Source organism: Anastrepha obliqua, chromosome 2, assembly GCF_027943255.1.
Source record: "Anastrepha obliqua isolate idAnaObli1 chromosome 2, idAnaObli1_1.0, whole genome shotgun sequence".
NCBI lineage: Eukaryota > Metazoa > Arthropoda > Insecta > Diptera > Tephritidae > Anastrepha > Anastrepha obliqua.
In genome coordinates this window covers 112,896,865-112,916,668 of record NC_072893.1, presented here as the reverse complement: position 1 = coordinate 112,916,668, position 19,804 = coordinate 112,896,865, and the positions used below count along the sequence as shown (strand labels likewise).

Genomic DNA, 19,804 nt, shown 5'->3' with positions numbered 1-19,804 from the left:
AATCTCGGTCAAAAACCAAATTTAAGAAAAACATTTTTCTCATAGCGGTCGCCGCTCTGCAGGCTATAGCAAACCTCCGAGTGTATTTCTGCCATGAAAAAGCTCCTCATAAAAAGTATTTGCCGTTCGAAGTCGGCATGAAACTATAGGTCCCTCCATTTGTGGAACAACATCAAGACGCTCGCCACAAATAGGAGGAGGAGCTCGGTCAAACACCCAAAAGGGGTGTACGCGCCAAAACAAAAAAAATTGTAGAAATTACATTTTTTTCGAAATTTGAAACTTGAATGAATAAATTAAATTACAATATTACATCTAAAATTTTTTTATTTTTATTTTTTTTATATTTATATTGCTAATTTTTGTTTTGTAATTAAATTTTTTTGAAAATCTAAATTTTCAAGCTCGAAAAATCTTACGGCCACTATGAAATTACAATTTTTTTCTTCTTTATGTTTATTAAAAAACCAAAATTTCCTAAGAATTCCTTTGTTTTGAAGGTAACAGTTTTTCCATAAAAAATAGACCTTGTTTTTGCAAATTTTTGCGCAGTTTTGGAAAATTCAGTGGCACTGCTTCTTAGTCATTATCCCTCACAGTAATTTGCAAAGAGTCAACAGGCGACCCACCTTAATGTGTGTACACACTATATAATAAATTGTTATGCGGACATGTCAAGCTCCGTAATGAGATGCACTCTGCCGTTATACGCCGCGCTGTGCTCCACGCTGTATAGTTCACTTGCACACACCCATATTCCTTTGGGTGCCATAATTATCAGCTAAAATACATAAAGTACAGAAAAATAAAGTTTGAAAAAGTACTTTGTTGAATTTAAAATCGATTATTACACTGACACGTGTGCGTACTATGTAATAATTATCTGTACAAGGAATCGCATAATTATGAACTCGTCGCCTTTATAAAACCGGCTATACTCGCACGTAGTGTTGAGTGTATAAGGATACCGATTGAAGGAGTGCCTCTTGTTGGCTTAAAATAACTCCTCGCTTATTTCATATCACGAATTGGAATTGGTTGTGGAAAAAAAACTGCGCCTAACTAATGTGCATTTAAAGAAATATAAATACTGCTAATTTAATTTTATCATAACTTTGTAAACTCCTATGTTAAAATGATTTTGGGCAATAAATGAAATGAAATGAAATGAAATACTGCTTAATTTAAAAGGTGGGAATCTATAAATGGAAGTTTATCCTTTGTGGTTAAATGTCGGTATTTAAATTGTCCAGGACTTTAATATGCACCTTAACAACGCGAGACAATATTTTATTACAAGTTGAAAAATATGACAACAAAAAATTTATTTAGAAAAATCTTAGTACCAGAAATAGGCAGAAAAGGAACCCTAGAAGGCTATGCTCGGCAGACATCTTGAAGTGCTGCTTTTTGAACTTTAGTACTTTTAATCCCAAGCCAGATATATTTCATTAATAACACTACGCAGCAATAATTTTCAAACCGAACTGCCATTATCTTTTAGTTATGTCTGGTTTTCATTATGACACTTTTTATGGCAGAGAGTGTCACTGTAGTGAAAACGCCTGTCATTTTAGGATATTTCGATTTGAAGCCATGGTCATGGTATTTCGTGTAAAAGTATGTTGCCAAAAACTCGAAAGCAACTCCAGAATTTTTTTGATTTTGTTAGGAGACAGTCTGTGGGCAAAAAGTAAGGTGAATTTGGTTGTAAAATGAAAAATCTTTATTTATTCTTGTAAATCAATTTCATCCCCTTCAAAATAATTCCCTCTCGATGAAATACACTTATGCCAACGATTTTTCCAATCCCCGAAACATGCCAAATAGTCCATTTCCGGTACCTATAGCCATCAGCACCTTCTTCGATTCAGCTTTTATCTCCTCAATCGACTCGAAACGCGTTCCCCGGAGTGGTCTCTTGAGTTTTGGGAATAGCCAGAAGTCACACGGAGCCAAAGCAGGCGAATGCGGTGGTTGCGGAACGATATGCGAGGAATTTTTGGCGAAATGGTCACAAAGAACGAGTGCAGTGTGAGACGGTGCATTATCGTGATGCAAAAACCAAGAGTTGTTGGCCCATAATTCTGGTCTTTTTAGACGAATTGCTTCACGTAAACGACGTATAACGCTCAAATAATATTCCTTATTAACAGTTTGGCCAGGTGAAAGGAATTCATAGTGCACCACACCACGAAAATCGAAAAAAACTGTCATCATGACCTCTATTTTTGAACGACTTTGACGTCCTCTTTTCGGTCTGGCCTCGCCTTTAGCACGATATTCGCTTGATTGGTCGGTTGTTTCAGGGTCGTAAGCATAAATCCAAGTCTCTTCTCCCGTAATGATGCATTTGAGCTTGTCCTGATAGTCTGAAAGCATTGTTTCACACACATCAACGCGACGACTTTTTTCCAAGGAATTAAGAGTTTTCGGTACCAAACGAGATTTGACTTTTCGTAGGCCCAAATGGTCTTCACAGCACACTTTGAACACTAACTCCTTCACTTTATTGACGTGTTAGTCATCTGTTTACGTCGATGGTCGTCCGGAGCGCTCCAAGTCATCAACACGTTCTCGACCCTCTTTGAAGTCTTTGTACCACTTACAAACATTTTTCTGCGACATGGTCGAATCACCAAATGCCTTCTGCAACATGCTAAACGTTTCCGCAGCCGAAATTTCAATCCGCAAACAAAATTTGATGGCACTTCTCTGGTCAATCAAATCAGACATTGTAAAAATCAAAAAATGCAGTCTTGGTCGTTTGGTAAACACAAGCGTAAATATATTACTGATAATGACATTCACATGAAAGTTGGCCCAGATGTTATTAACAGTGGTGCCAACTCATGAAAAAAATAACTAGAGCGAAATTTTAATCCCGCGAAGTTTGACAAATAAATTCACCTTACTTTTTGCCCACAGTATATGCGCAATATTAATCATCTCATTTTGGTTTTGAATAATGTTTTGACTAAACAAGAAAAAATGATTTTGAGTGATGGTAATCTTTATTTTGACTTTTACTTTGTTTATACTGCAGCTGTTTGTTTAGTTCACAAGTGTCAAATATGATTGACGTACAACGCCATTTGCAAAAATTATAATCTTCCAATAGAATACATATTGTGCTGCTTCATAAAAAAATCCAAAATATGTGTGGAGATCGCTCCTTATGCCTTATTTGCTTGCATTATATTTGCTGAAGTAATTGAGATTATCGCTCCGGCAATAGAATATGAAAATGAAAAACCCCACAAAAATATAGGGGGGGGGGTCATGTAAAATTTGCTTTTTGAATCGGCTATAAAAAAAAACTAATCAATATTTTTTCAAACTTTTTTTTTTCGATCAACCCAATTTTTAAGGACATTTTCGATTGTTTGGGCTCCAATTTCAAGAATGGCAATTTCGATTTCTTGTTTAAAGCATCAATCGTCTCTGGATGGTTCGCATAGCAGTTTTGCTTAACGACTCCCCACAAAAAATAGTCCAACGGGCTTAAATCACAGCTCCGACGCGGCCAATTGATATCGGAATTTCGGCTGATTATTCGGTTCTCAAAAACGGTAGCCAAAAGTTCGAGTGTAACTTTGGCAGTGTGACAAGTTGCACCGTCCTGTTGAAACCAAATGTCGTCCAGTCATCCTCTTCAATTTTTGGAAACAAAAACTCGTTGAGCATGTCACGGTAACGCTCGCTATTTACTGTAACTGCGGCTCCTCGCTCATTTTCGAAAAAAAAGGGCCCGATGATGCCGCCAGACCAAAAACCGCACCAAACAGTGACTCGTTGTGGATGCATTTGCTTCTCTACAGTAACGTGTGGATTTTCTGAGCCCCAAATCCGACAATTTTGCTTATTGACGTAGCCACCGATGTGAAAATCAGAAAAGAAGAAGAAGACTCACCACTTTGGAAATAGGTTTTCAATATTTCCCGATTTTTTTCAAGCGTATAGCGTCCCATTTCGTAAATGTCAAACCTTGAAGTAAATTATGAACACATTTGATATGTTATTTGTGTTGCCATTCCCAAAAAAATAGGTGGTTCAAAAAGAAAACGCTATATGGCCCACCCTGTATAAAAAAAATTTAAGTTTTCCCAAAAACTGACTGAGCTATTCCGAAAACAGCGATGTGTTGCCATTCCCAAAAAAATAGGTGGTTCAAAAAGAAAACGCTATATGGCCCACCCTGTATAAAAAAATTTAAGTTTTCCCAAAAACTGACTGAGCTATTCCGAAAACAGCGATTTAAACGAATGTTTTTCAATAGGTTTAATTCTTTATATGGAAAAACATTCATCGTACACAATGGCCGAAGGGCGAACGTACAAACATATACCAAATCTCGAAGGGTGGATGAATAGGAAGCATGGTGATATTGACTATTTCCTAACTCATATACTCACCGGGCACGGCTGCTTCTTGGAATACCTACACCGTTTCCAGTTGACTGACATTTTAGTAAATAATGAGCAGTGCTGGAGAAGACATTCGAGCATTCGCTGTCTCACACAAAATTTGTCTTGAATATGCGCTTATCCGTCGCCAAATGAGACTCCAAAAACGTTCGCAGCTACAGTTGTGAGGAGGATCCCTCATTGACTGGGAGAGAAAAGCTCAGAAATGACAGCAGCAGTTTTGCAACTTCTGCGGCAACAATGCAGTAGAAGCAGCTTGGCAGTGGACATGGACGGTTTTACATAGACCGACGGCAGATACAGACGATTGAGTCAATCGTTCACTGCAGTATCAAACAGAACACAAGAGAATGTTTTGTAAGTGTCGAACCATTGCACATTTTCCGATGTTTCATTTCCTCCATAAGCGCTCATGAATGAAGTGAGAGGAGTTGATACTACCGATGACATAAAGCCTCCGCAGTAACATGTTGTGTTATTAGACATAAATGCGACTCCAACTTGAAGAAATGCTACCGCGGTTCCAGGGTGGAAATCAGGCGAGTAGGAGAAGTTAGTTGTGGGAGCATGCCTCACATACCACTAGTGCGATGACACCTTTAATAGTGTTTCTGACATTTTGATTTGAACCGCCTTATAAAAAAAACAGACAGCAGACACCGCCCAAATAAAAAAAAAATAAATAATTGGCGCGTACACTTCTGTTAGGGGTTTGGCCGAGCTCCTCCTCCTATTTGTGGTGTGCGTCTTGATGTTGTTCCACAAATGGAGGGACCTACAGTTTCAAGCCGACTCCGAACGGCAAATACTTTTTATGAGGAGCTTTTTCATGGCAGAAATACACTCGGAGGTTTGCCATTGCCTGCCGAGGGGCGACCGCTATTAGAAAATTTTTTTATTAATTTTTGCTTTCACCGAGATTCGAACTAACGACCTCTCTGTGAATTCCGAATGGTAATCACGCACCAACCCATTCGTCTACGGCGGCCGCCAAAATACTGAAATTTAAAAGGGAGGTGCCACGAAAAATATTTGATACCCTGAGACTGAATAATGAAACATATTGAATCAGATATGATGACGAGCTCAATGCATTGATACATCAGGAAAATGCGATACATTTCTTTAAGGGGTAACACCACTGTACACGCGTAAAATAAACACGATTTTTAAAGAATTTTTTTGTATAGAAGGAAAGAGGAAACAATCACTCTGATTTGGGAAGTTATTACTTATATACTAAAATACAAAACTACAAAGTTTGATCGAAAAATTTTACAAAATGGCGGCATTGGAGATATTTTTGTAATGTGGTTTCTCTTGAAGGAGCTCCGCGGCACGCAGCACAGGGTGCAAATTTTAATCTGGAACAAAGAAACATTTTTTTTTCTTAATCTAGATAAGAATAGCTAGAGAAACACGTAGGGGACTTAAAAAATATTTATTTTTGTGGAATTAGCAAGCATTTGAAGGAAAAAACTCTATTTTGGACTAAAAAAACGGCACTTAAATAATTATAACAATCGTTTAAATTAATCTATCGAAAATCCCCTACGCTCTTCTCTTAAGAAGGTTAATATATAGACGTAGTGAAAAACCTGATTAAAAATATTTAAAATTGTTTGATTTATGCTGCGTGCCAATTTCAGAAAACGTGTTTTGAGAAAAACGGAAATTTGGAGAAGTTGTTAGGTAGCAGTCACTAACGCTTGGTTAAAAGCTTAAAATATTTATGAAATAGACTTCGGTAACGTATAAAACTTTTTGTTCTGTATTTTAAAAGGTTCAAAGAATTTTTTAAGCTTATAAAAAAAAAATCAATTTTTTGAAATTTCTGCAGTGGTGTTACCCCTTAAGAGTCAAGGAATAAGATGGTTAGGCTATATGGCCAAAACCAGATCTGCCAGTATAGCGTTTCATAGATTGCCGCTTGATCGCATATGACGAGGTAGGTAAGCCAATTAAACGCTGGATTCATGAGGTTACACCTGTCTGGAAAGATGTATTAGAGGATCAATCGAAGTGGAGAGCTATAGTTGCAGAAGCAATGGTCTGCACAAAACTGTGATGCGATGATAAAATCGAAAAAGTTGGGAGTTTCACAATTTTTTTACTATTTATTCAATTATTTTGCACTTTGAGTTATTTATTTATGAAAATATAGTTCATACTAAAACATACTAAAAAATAAAGCAAAGTTTCGAACTTTGCATAAGATTTAAGAAAATTCCTCAAAATTTCACTTTATACACAAAGTTTTTAAACAAATTTCGGGTATGCACAATTTTTGTATTTTGGTATAATAAAGTGCAAGTTTGAACTGGTTCAAAAATTGTGTTGATCTTTGACAATTTTTTCCGTATTGGGTGCTTTCGTCCATATAAAAAAATGTGGAGTAGGCGGTAAATGGAGACATATTTACATATATACATATTATATATTTTATTTTGTTTTAGTTTATTTTATATTATTTTTTCATGCATAAGTAATTATTAAATTCGGTGCTTTTATCCAAATTATTGCCATCACGAACTAGCAGTTGAGAAGACCTGGCTTACATCAAAAACTGGAAGCTGTAATACCGGTTCGTTCGTTTAACAAAATTAGGGTCGAAAATTTCACCACACAAATAACCACTTGGCGCCGACTAAGAACCGATTTAGAAACAATTATTTTTTTTCGAATGAAATCTTCTGCTCAAGTTTTGTTAGAGGAACTGACCGTGATCGAGGCTTCTTGAAATTATACACTCTCTATTTCGCGCAAGTCAAGTTGTGTGCTACACAAGCTAACAAAACGCTGATCTCTCGATTGTGTTGTGAATTTCTATGAATAAATGAAAACTGGGACTTTAAGATCCCAACTTTAAGATCTTTTGTGGCCTCTACTCACCCAAGTACCGCACCCAAGCCAAGCTTTCTCAATAAACCTAAGAAGCAGCTAGACTGAGCTGATCGTACGTGTCTTCCGTCCGGTTGTAAACGGCCGAGATGTCTTTTCCTTCTTCCCGCTATGGCATCACATTCGAGATGAAGATGTGTTAGAGCGTGAATTTCTAACAGGAAGGCAAATTATTTTGTTGGTGCGTGACTAACATTAGGTAGTGTCCAGGTTTGTGACCTGGAGCATGATACACCGAATAAGAAAGAAAGTTTTTTGTAATAGCGGTCACCCCTCGGCAGACAATGGCAAACGCCCGAGTGTATTTCCACCATGAAAGAGCTCCTCATAAAACTGAAGGTCCTTACGTTTGTAGAAAAACATCAAGACGCACCTCCCCAAATAGGAGGAAGAGCTTCAGCAAACACCCAAATTCGGCGTATTCACCTGATTTGGCACGCTGAGACTTTATCTATTCGGAAAACTGCATTTGATGATGAAAGTAAAGTATCATACAGAGTCCGGCGCTCGAAGTGTAATCAACTTCAGATCGCGCACGCACAGGCATTAGCTGTCTGTTAGTTGGCTAAATGACAGTCCAGAGTATTGTTCACAAGCGCGCAGAAGCATTTTGCCGAGAGTAAACGCGAAAATAGAAAATCAGTAATGGATTTCAAACATAATAGTTGATTGCATTATATTTGGCTGGAAAATCACAACCAGCGATTGTTCGTGAGCTCGAGCACCTTAAGTTAATAACGTTTTTATTTATCGCACCATTACTCGTTACAATGATACTGATAGCATCGCGAAACGTCATGGAGGTGGTCATCAAAAGACCGCAACGTCACGGGAAATGGTTCAAAACGTGAAGAAGCGACTTGAGCGAAATCCCCGACGAAGTGTCAATCAAATGGCGTAAGAACTGAAAATATCTGACCGTAGCATCCGCCGCATACTGAAAAATAATCTCAAAGTCAAGGCTTACAAAACCCAAAAGGCGCATGATCTCACAACAAAGCAGCAACAAGTCAGATTTGAGAGAGCGAAGGAGTTGCTTCGTTTGGCCGAAAGCGGTCAATTTTCGAATATTGAGTTTTCTGACGAGAAAATTTTTAAAATTGAGCCATTCGTAAGCTCCCAAAACGATAGGGTTTTTTTTACCGACCGTTCATAAGAGAATTTGAGTCATGGATTAGCCACCAGGAGGCAGCACCCGCCACAGGTAATGGTTTGGGTCGCTGTAACCGCATAAGAGCGCACTCCAATCGTTTACATCGAGCCTGGCGTCAAGGTAAATGCGAAATATTATCGGGAAAGTATTATGGAGGTTGCTTTGAAGCCGTGGGTAGACAAGCATTTCGGTGGCAGACCATGGATTTGCAACAGGACTCGGCACCGTCTAACAAAGCTCGAGCGAACCAAGAATGGCTGAAAACCAACGTTCACACAATAGATCTCAAATTCACCAGACGCGATTCCGATGGATTATTCTCTTTGAGACAAATTGGAGAGCAAGGTCCGAACTAAAAGATTCATCAGTCTGGAGGCGCTGAAAAAAGCCATTGTCCGCGAGTGGGCCAAAATACCTGCAAGTCTCATTCGGGCAGCTTGCGATTCGTTTCTGGCACGTCAAGGGAAAATGTGATCATATCGAGCAAAAGTAAATTGATTCTTAATTTGTAACTATTTTCACACATTTTCTACTTGGTTACACTTCGAGTGCCGGAACCTGCAAATCAGTTGAAGCCATTCTCGCCGCTATCGTCACAATATAACTTCTACTCAAATATGAGCGAGACGGTATCAATAAAACGGTCCGCGGATGACATATGGCAAAGCTTGAGTGTGTTCTTCGAATTTAATGATGGAAATTCAAAGAATTTGTTTGAAATTTTGTTATTCCAACAAAGTTTCGGCTTCAGACGCCTTAAAAATGTTGCAGACAACCTATGGGGACTCTGCTCTATCGCGTGCACGTGTTTTCCAGTGGTACAAATCGTTCAAATAGGGCCGTACATCGGTTGAAAACTTGCCTCATGAACGTCGTCCAGCAACATCAGTAAACGACGAAAACATCGGAAATGTAAAAGAAATTGTGCTTGAAAATCGCACAAATCGCAAAATCGGTTAACGCTGAATATTATTTAGACGTTTTAAAGCGTTTGCGCGAGAACATTCGTCTTAAAAGGAAGGAATTGTGGGACAACAAGTCATGGTTCTTGCATCACGATAATGCACCAGCTCACACATCACGTCTTGTTCGCGATTATTTGAACAAAAATAATGTTAATATCGTTCCGCAAGCACCGTATTCGCCTGATATGGCTCCATGTGACTTTTTCCTGTTTCCCAAGCTCAAGTTGCCGCTCCGTGGAAAACATTTTGAGACAATTGAAGTCATAAAAGAGAATTCGAAGAACACACTCGAGCTTGACTTGTTTACAGTAGCACAGAAAACAAACAATGTGACATATCACGCTGAAATTTGCCATGTAAGCTTATAACAGTCCTACCAAAAAACAAAAAATTTATTTTTGCCATATGTCATCCGCGGACCGTTTTATTGATACCGTCTCGTTCATATTTGAGCAGAAGATACGCCATTCTTCAACGGATGATTTGATTAGGTAAGCGCATTAAAATACTAGGCAACATGAAATTCGATGAATTTGGCAGAAAATAACAGATATATCCTGATTTTTTCAAATTATTATTATTTTTTGTTTTTTGTAAAAGGTTTTCCAATCACAGAGGTGGTATTTTGATATTCAAAGAAAAATGCTATTTTTTAATAAAAATGATCATATGTTTATTTCATTGTAAAGAGGAAGGTATGCCGTTAAGAGTGGAAAATAACATCAGGCAAATGACCACTACGACCACGCATACAGGACAATATCCTTTTCATGAAATTTTCCATAGCCGAACTGCAAAGTGGCTGCCTAAGTCCTCGATAGCCTCACGAATTTCATTTTTGAGGTCTTGAATCGACCCTGGGCTGTTGGCGTAGGCCTTCTCTTTCACGTGGCCTCAAAGAAAAAAGTCTCAAGGTGTTAAATCACAAGATCTCGGTGGCCAATTGTGATCACCTCTTCGAGAGATAACACGGTCCGGAAACTTTTCCCGTAAAAGATCAATGGTTTCGTTGCTTGTGTGCCACGTAGCGCCGTCTTTTTGAAAATAAACGTTGTCCAGATCAATACCATCCAATTCCGGCCATAAAAAATCGTTAATCATCTCTCGATAGCGCAATCCATTCACTAATAAAACCTGTTTTTGGAAAACCCTTTATATGCAACATACGAGCCCCTAGGTCCCAGAGCTGTTAAAGGGTTAAAGCGGTTTAAAAATATTCATATTATTTGTTCTTGTATTCAATATATTTACAGTTATATTTACAGTTAAATTTTATACCATCACACCACCCACAATTTGTTACCGCAATCAGTGCGCGCATGCAGCATTGTCTGAAAATTTTTTCCTACAACTGGCAATTATTTTCAAACCGTTAATTTTTCATAATCATTCAATAAGGTAGACATTTATTGGCAAAACATATGGCATACACGTGGCGAATGCAATACTTAATTATATATTATATTTAATAAATTATTGAAATTATAGTTATGTCTAAAGGCTGGTAAGGTTGATAACGATTAAAAGATCTTCAATAAAATTATTTTCAAAGGGCTCAACCATAAATAAATACATTTGCGCCTGTATTTGGCTGAAGCAACTGAAACGGATCTCAGGTCTTTGATAAATTTAGAATTGAATCACAATATTTTTTTATATTATTATTTTCACTTAATAAAGTTTAGTTGTTATCGCCGCTCAAGGTTTTCATAATTATTTGAATTATTTATGTGCATATATATATATATAGATGCCAATATATAAGAATACAAACATTGTTGTGCATAAGAATATTTATTCATGCAAAAACCCAAATGAAACTGATACTCGAAAATCGATTCTCCGTAGGAGGCTTGGGAGCTTGATAACCCACTGATCTTTTCGTTGAATGCAAATAAGTAAAACAAATATTATTGCTGATTGGCCTGCTTAGCTGAGTACGCTTTTTCGTGGCACATGCGGCTGCTAGTAGGTTTATAAGCGCAAGCCGGACTTGAAACATCAAAGATAATTGTGGATTTATTGCTAAAATCAAAGACATCTCGATAGACTATAACAAAACGGGAACAAACTTTTATGTATCAAGAAAACTCCGATTCAGATAAACTAACTGTCATTTGGAGTTGGAATAAAACTGTAGAGCTCTGTGTTTAAAGGGAAATATAAAATATAGTCAATTTTAATTTAATGAGTAGGCCCAAACTTGCCGTGTGACTTTTTACTAAAGTTCCATATAATCAGAATCAAGCTCTTGACTTCAAATGGCTTCCCATTATGGAATAATGTTTGTTGTATATTTCTGGCAACCGAATGTGACTATCAAATAAGTACAGCGAAAATAAAAATATAAAGAATAAGAGAACAATTTAGGCCCATAGTTATAGACGTAAGTTAAAGGAGACTTTAGTTAAAGCCAAACAGGTTTGTAGAAGTTCGAAAATAAATTTTATGCTTTTTTAGCACATTTTTGCTGTTAAGCACTTCTATTTCACAAGGCAATGATGTGAAATCTTGTCATCCTATCAGCCTTCTACCAGTTCTGTCGAAAGTTTTTGAAAAATTTGTACAGGTTTTTTGTATTTTGGTAGTGATTTGAAGTAAAAATGGGAAATAAAAAAGTGTATTTAGGCAAAAAAGGTACGAAAAAAACGTATCCAACGCGGCGTCGAAGCACTGCAACGAAACGACCGTTGAGCGGATATGAGGCTGAAGGCAATTCGGAAGGAGTAAGTGCATCTGCAAAGAAATTAAACATGGCTAACGAAGATTTCGATATTAATTATGCTTTTGGCAATAGAATTTTAAATTTTGTGACCGTTTTCTCATTGATTTCTCAACATGTGAAGTGTAAAACGTGCGATTCTGAAATCGCTTTTCATGAAAGAAGTCCTCGAGGTTTAGGATTCAAGATAGTAATTGCTTGTCCTAATTGCCCAGACGTTGTTATTCCAAGTTGTAAATTTATAAATAAAGGATACGAAATCAACCGTAGAATAGTTTTAGCTATGAGACTACTAGGAGTAGGGCTAAATGGAATTCTGAAATTTTGCGCTTTCATGGAATTGCCAAGACCAATTTTCCAATCTTTCTACGACAGATTAGTAGATTCTATTTCGATCGCAACTGGAAAGAAATTTGTATTCGAAATGGAGAACTTGAAGGAATAACTGTTTCCGGAGATGGTTCTTGGAGAAAACGTGAGTTTTCTTCACTTTTCGGAGTAACGTCACTAATTGGGTGGTACACAGGAAAAATCGTTGATGTTGAGGTAACATCCAAGTATTGTAAGGCTTGCGAGTACTGTAAAAGTAAGTCTGGGACATCTGAGTAAAATCAATGGATTGAAACACATACTGATCATTGTCAAGCGAACCACGAAGGTTCATCTGGAAAAATGGAAGTAGACGCAGAAATTGAGATGTTCAAGCGCTCTGAAGATTTGCACGGACTAAAATACACTAATTATATTGGAGACGGCGATAGTAAAACATTCAAAAGCATACTCGAGGCAGAACCTTACGGAAATTTCTTAGTAAAAAAGAAAGAATGTATTGACCATGTGCAAAAGAGGATGGGCAGTCGGTCACGAAATTTAAAAAAACCACAAAAGGTCTTGAAGGAAAGGGTAAATTAACTTCGAAATTAATCATTTACTATGGCTTAGCAATCCGTCGAAATTCAGACTCTGTGGGAAAAATGAAAAATGAAATTTGGGCAACCTTATTTCACAAGCTCTCAACCGATGAGAATCCACAGCATGACAAGTGCTCAGAAACTTGGTGCAACTGGAAAAAAGCGCAAGCCGCAGGATCTGTAGCCGATTACCATCATAAGTTACCTCTTTCCCAACAAATTTTTAATATTATTAAACCCATTTATGACGACCTTACTAGAGACGATTTATTAAACCGTTGCTTGGGAGGATTTACGCAAAATAATAATGAAAGCTTTAACGCAGCTGTGTGGAGTTTAGCTCCAAAAGCTTATTCTAGTGGCAAAAAAGTCTTAAATATTGCAACGGATATCGCCGTATGCAATTTCAATGATGCACTCCAAAATATATTACGAATTATGAAGGTTTTAGAAATGGAAATTGGGTTACAGTCCTACAATTTTTGTCTTGAAAGCGATGCTAAGCGCATTCAGCACGCTAAGCAGTCACTGACGGATAGAGCAAAAGAGGCGCCTTCCAACCTTCAATCGTCCAGAAAAAAAAAGAAGAAGAATATATTAATACAGAAGGACTTTTTTACGGTGCAGGAATTGCAGATTAATGGTAAAAAAAATTTTAATATTAACATTTTTAATGTTTTCGTATGTATTACACATTTCCAAACTTTAAACGCGTTTTTCTTAAAACACGTTTTCTGAAATTGGCACGCAGCATAACTCAAACAATTTTAAATATTTTTAATCAGGTTTTTCACTACGTCTATATATTAACCTTCTTAGGAGAAGAGCGTAGGGGATTTTCGAGAGATTAATTTAAACGATTGTTATAATTATTAAAGTGCCGTTTTTTTAGTCCAAAATAGAGTTTTTTCCTTCAAATGGTTGCTAATTCCACAAAAAAAAATATTTTTCAAGTCCCCTACGTGTTTCTCTAGCTATTCTTATGTAGATTAAGAAAAAAAATGTTTCTTTGTTCCAGATTAAAATTTGCACCCTCTGTGCTGCGTGCCGCGGAGCTCCTTCAAGAGAAACCACATCACAAAAATGTCTCAAATGCCGCTATTTTGTAAAATTTTTCGATCAAACTTTGTAGTTTTGTATGTTAGTATATAAGTAATAACTTCCCAAATCAGAGTGATTGTTTCCTCTTTCCTTCTATACAAAAAAATTCTTTAAAAATCGTGTTTATTTTACGCCTGTACCCCTTAAATGTTCGAGGATTGAACGCAAAAAAAAAATTCCAAAGCATCAGTTAGGTTTTGCCGATTATCCCACAGAAGCTCGTTCTGCAAAGTTCCAAATCGGCATAAATAAAATCTCCAAATGGCTCTCTAGCTTAAGGTGGTAAGTGAACGAAAATAAATCTTCACCTGTAACCTTTACCACAAGAAGAACCACCTTCCCACAAATCAACTCAAGGTAGTGTCTGGTGAAATACTCATTTTTTTATAGATATTTTTTAGGAATTTTTTTTAAGAAAATTATTGACATCAAATAGTGTACAAAAACATATTTTTTTTTTATTGTTTTTATATTGTTTTGTAGTAGGGTGGCACCGAAGTAAGCGTCTTAAAAAAAAGATAAGTGGCTTGTCACCGGCATTTTGGCTCTTCAGGACCTCTGAAACGAAAAAGTTAAGCTGATTATTATTCTGTAGGCTTGCCATTCTGGCAGGTGTGACAATGGAACAACTTTTTTGAAAAATAACAAAATGGCGGACTTCTGAAAAAGGCTTTTTTCAGTCAGTTTAACTCTTTGGTTTCGCATTTTATTTTCTTAAAAAAATTCCTAAAAAATATCTATAAAAAATGAGTATTTGACCAGACTATTACCTTAAACCTTACATCGATCCCACAAAGTGAAAATGCAAATCTTTGCTCATATTTATCAAATTTGACTAACTTTGTACCTCAATTTTTCTATTTGCATATGTTATATATTTCCCTATAGGGTGATTAATTTTGCGCCATCTTGCACATACATAAGGGAGCGATGACACTCATATTTAACAATATTTTAATCGGATGTTATTCTTTATATAACATTGGAAATATCGTATTTTTGAGTGTTTGCAAAAAAATTCTAATTCTTAATATAATATCAACCTTGAAATATCATAAATCTTTGAATTGTCCTTCATTTTAATTAAGTTTTTCGTTTCGTTTTTTTTTTTTGTATTTTTTTTTATTACGTGTACCCATGATTCAATAATAAAAGGTTTGCTCAGTAAGCAGCGTTCTCATTCCCTCTTGACAAATCGGCTCCCTTAGCAAGACACTGGGTTGCTAGCTCTAGAAATTTTGGCTAAAAGTGGAGGAAAAGAAAAATTTGTAGAAAAAATATTTCATTTTTAAAATGGACTGCTTACGAGCAACAACTCGCTCAAGAGTTTTCACCGGTATGTTTAGGACTATGGTAATATGACATGGAATACATACCGCTTAAGTCGGGACATGATAGAGTATTTGACGCAATCTGAGATCGAGATGGATAATTTTCAAAGCTTTATTTCTTATGATGTGGTGATTTAAACGGAACTCATGTTTTGCAAAGAGCTGGCGTTTGCTAAAGAGTTACAGCAGGAAGAATTATTGAATAGTCCCGACGCAATCGATTACATTGCAGACCTCATTATAAAAAAGTTGGCAGAACTTGTTTCCAATGAGCCCACCTTTCTATGGATGGATGAAGTGTCCAGAGGAGGCTTAGAAAAGCACAGTACCAGTATGAAAGAGCTTCTCATAAAAAACCATCTACCGGAATCGGCTTAAAACTGTAGGGCCTTCCAATTGTGGAACGCGCGCTACAAATAGGAGGAGGATCTCGGCGAAACACCTACGTGCCAATTATTTATTTATTTTTAACAAAATAGTTTCATATTGGCGAAACTTCGCGATTGGTTTTAAATTTAAAAATTAATTCACAAAATAAAATCTTGGATTAAGTGAAATAATTTCTTGTTTTAATATTAGACTTGGCAATTTCCGCTAATCACTTCTATCTATACGATTATTTACATTCAAATATTAATTAAAATTTATTTTTTAAACCGTTCGCAGTTTGTTTCCATTTAAGTAAAAAAATACTTTCTTGCTACCATTTTTACCAAAAAGGATTTAATTTTTTCCTTTTTATGCACCTTCTTAAATACAACCTTTTGTAAGGGAGTGTTAAAAATCGAATGTCACTAGTGAGCAAACCTTTAATAATTGAATCATGACGTGTACCCATTTGGGTGGATTGGTTTTGGATGGATTTTAATAATTTTGAAAATATGTTTGATAACGTCAAATTAAATGTGTATTTTTTATTTTTTGGTAAAATTTGATGAACAAGTTTTATAAATATATATATTTATTCATGGTTGGGAGGAGAGAGATAGGAAAATTTAGAAACATGAAAATTTCAAAATGCGATATCTCTGCGAAAAAAAGTGATATTTGGGCAAACAAAACGCCATTTGAAAGAAGAAGACTTGTATTTAAAGATGCCATCCTTTAATTTTGGTGAAAGAAAACATCTGCAAGGCTACATAACCTCAAATATGGGCAAAAACGGTGTTTTTTGCACTTTTAGGTTAGGATATCTCAAAAACCAGAGCTGATAGAGCAATTCTGAGGCCAGATTTCGATTCAGCGCATCATAAACCTTCGGAAATATATAGTCCGGTTTCTGGGTCTGAGATGCTGTCGGCCTGTGTTACTGTTCACAAAGTACTAAAATATTGCACTTTCTGCATTTTTGAAAATTACCGTTAAACGCTTATGTAAAGTGGGTTTGTTTAGTGCAAAATTCCACAAATCTTTCAATACTCACCTAATTTCGTTCTGATATCTCAATTTTTACTAGAGTTATCGTGTGCACGGACGGACAAATGGACAGCTGAGCCTACAAACAGACGGACGGACTAACATACATATATGTAGATTGATTTCTCTCATCATTCTGAGCACTTTGATATGTATATCTATATTTATACCGATTCCGGCTGGCTGTTACGAGCAGCCGTTATGGGCACAAAGTTATGAAAGCCTTGTGCACTACTGCGCTCCGGTGTAAAAGTGTAAGGTGCACTTCAAACGCTTAGAAAATTTATTGCTATGCGCTTAATTGGTAATGTTTTAATTTGTTTTCTACTGACACCATATGAATATATTTAAAGCAAAAACAAGAAAACGGCAAGGTGTGAGGGTATAAAATACTCGTATATGCAGAATGAAATCAGAATAAACGGAAATATACATTTTTTTTAAATCAGATTATATAATACATAAAATCTTTGATGTTCTACTCACTTAACCAGTTCATAAATTCAATGACGTTCTCGTCATTGACCTCACTGAACCAACTGCCTGTTGTTGCGATTAATGCTGCTTCAACTACTGCTGCGGCTGCTGCTGCTGTTGACTTTGTTATTTCTACTTTACGTACTGTATACGCTTGTTGACATTTACGGGTATTGAGAAGTATATTCTACTTTTGTTAATTCAGTGGCCACAGCTGACTTAACAAGCCAGTATTTGGTATAAATAAATAATCAACACCGGCGACTTCGAAGACGCAGAAAAGTCATTGAAATAAAAACAAAAGGCGAAAACTAAAATAAATTCAACAACGACGCAATGTAACAAATATGTGAATGCTGATTTAAAAAAAAAAACAACGCACAGAGAGCCTATAAGAGTATTTTTAATTTAATGTTGCATAAATATGTATGTACTTAAAAGTAATATGCCACTCACATATGCACATTCGAATATTTACGTTTATGAGTATTTTCGTAATTTAAAAACAACAGCGTATTTATCGTAATGAAAGTGTAAAAAAAACACAATTTTTGGAGATGCGCAGTTTTTACTGAGGGGTTTTCTTGTTTTCCAACATTTCATAGACCTCCAACAAAATGTACGTACATTTGTAATACTCGATTTATGTTTGTGCTTACACTTTTACTTGCACTTTTGTTTTTGTACCGTCAACTGCTTGTATTTATATATTGCCCTAAGGATAATGACACTTGTACACCCACGCCGATATACATACAAACATATGTAACAATTTACATGCCAAACATATTTCAGGCAACAACACTTTTCACTATCACTGTTGCTAGTTGCTTTTTAGCCACTAATATTTTACATATGTATGTATCACAACGTACATACAAACATAATTATGCACTCATAGTAATACGTGTTTTTCTTTGGTTCATAACGTTTTTATTCTTCAAAATCATTAATAGCTGGAAAATTCATTAATTTCCATTGACCATTCAATTCGTTTGTTAACTTTCCGTTTCGTCCACAAGACGTGTGTAGCATTTCGCTTTTCAGGCACAACTGTCAATTTTTCGCTTTCGTTTGCCGATAGACCCACAAACAAATGTACATATGTATGTATGCAGCACTCGTTACGAGTCGCACGTCGAACATTTTCGGATTTTCCATTCCTTTTTCGTTGTTCTTGTTACATTTATGCATACACACATACACACATGCATATGTACATATTGTTGATTCTCCAAGATGCAAAGTGAGCGTCGCTGCTGCTTGCTGTTTGTTGGTCGCTGGTGGTGTTGATGTTGGATAAGATGGAGGCAGCGGTGTGAACGCCAACAGTTTGTTGGTAAATCAACGTGCGACGCTTTTGTGAAACATTGCGCAGTTCATGCTTATCAGCGAAGTTTCATTTGCTGCGCCTATGGTGAGGCAATTCGTCGTAGGGCATACCCATGACTGTATGTGTGTCAATATTGCTGCTTTACGTATGTATGTATACGCGCTCAGTGTGATGTGAAGAACAACAACTTGCGCTCATTTATTTAAACACTCTCATCGTTGCTCCGTTACAGATGACATGAAAATCGTTATGGAAGCTATTGTGGCTCGCATTTTGCTGGTAATGCATATTTGGCCTAACAACCGTTTTATTCAAAAGTTTTGACGTGAAAATGCATAATTAAACAGCGTAAAAATTATAACGAAACCTGATTGAAAATTTTCATTATTTTAATACCTGATTTTAAAGCGAATTCTAATATTTCATTAAAATTTTCCCGATATTATGACAAGGAGTAGGGGTGAAACCAAATAATTATATAAATACAGTATCCCATAGACATATGTGAACCTTAGGCTTATGAATTCAAGTATAAAATTGATAAAATGCAAGTGAAAAAAGAGATAGGGCTACTCTAGATGGCGTAATTCTAGATGAAGTGAAGAAAAGAGTACAGAATTGCAAAGAGCGCTGGGTTAGTGCAAAAACGTGCAAGTCGCGAGAACCTTCTCTCCATGGTTAGATTGACGGCGCTCGAGGGAACTTGTAAAACCAACAATGCCTTTATATCATGCGACGAAATAATCCGCAAACAAAAACTTTCTCTTATCACCAATAGCAGAATAATCCGCAATAAATAATTTTTTTGCTAAAGTTTGAGGAAAATAAATAATTTTGGTAATCCTGTAACATACTTTTTCATTAGAACAAACAGTAAAAGTTTTGCCGACGCAAGGTATTTTGGGTACATCGTGCATTTCGAGCGGTGATGCAAAAGGGTTAAGCATCTTGGCTCTCACTTTTTCGCTATATCTGCGGATATAAGAAGTTTAGATATCACAAGCAAGTTTAGAAAATCATCAGTAATATAAAGCGCTTGAAACAACCGTAATTTGTCATCGTTTGGT

The 19,804-nt window shown here is 36.4% G+C and overlaps 1 protein-coding gene across 1 annotated transcript in view; it reads right to left on the bottom strand.

The window, feature by feature from the left end:
• Positions 1–18,446, bottom strand: part of LOC129236825 (regulatory protein zeste-like) — a 182,907-nt gene extending 164,461 nt beyond the window's left edge. Inside the window, exon 1 of the mRNA XM_054871072.1 lies at positions 17,414–18,446. The gene's annotated coding sequence lies outside the window, so the exon portion shown is untranslated. The remainder of the gene's footprint in view (positions 1–17,413) is intronic.
• Between the last annotated feature and the right edge of the window lie 1,358 nt (positions 18,447–19,804).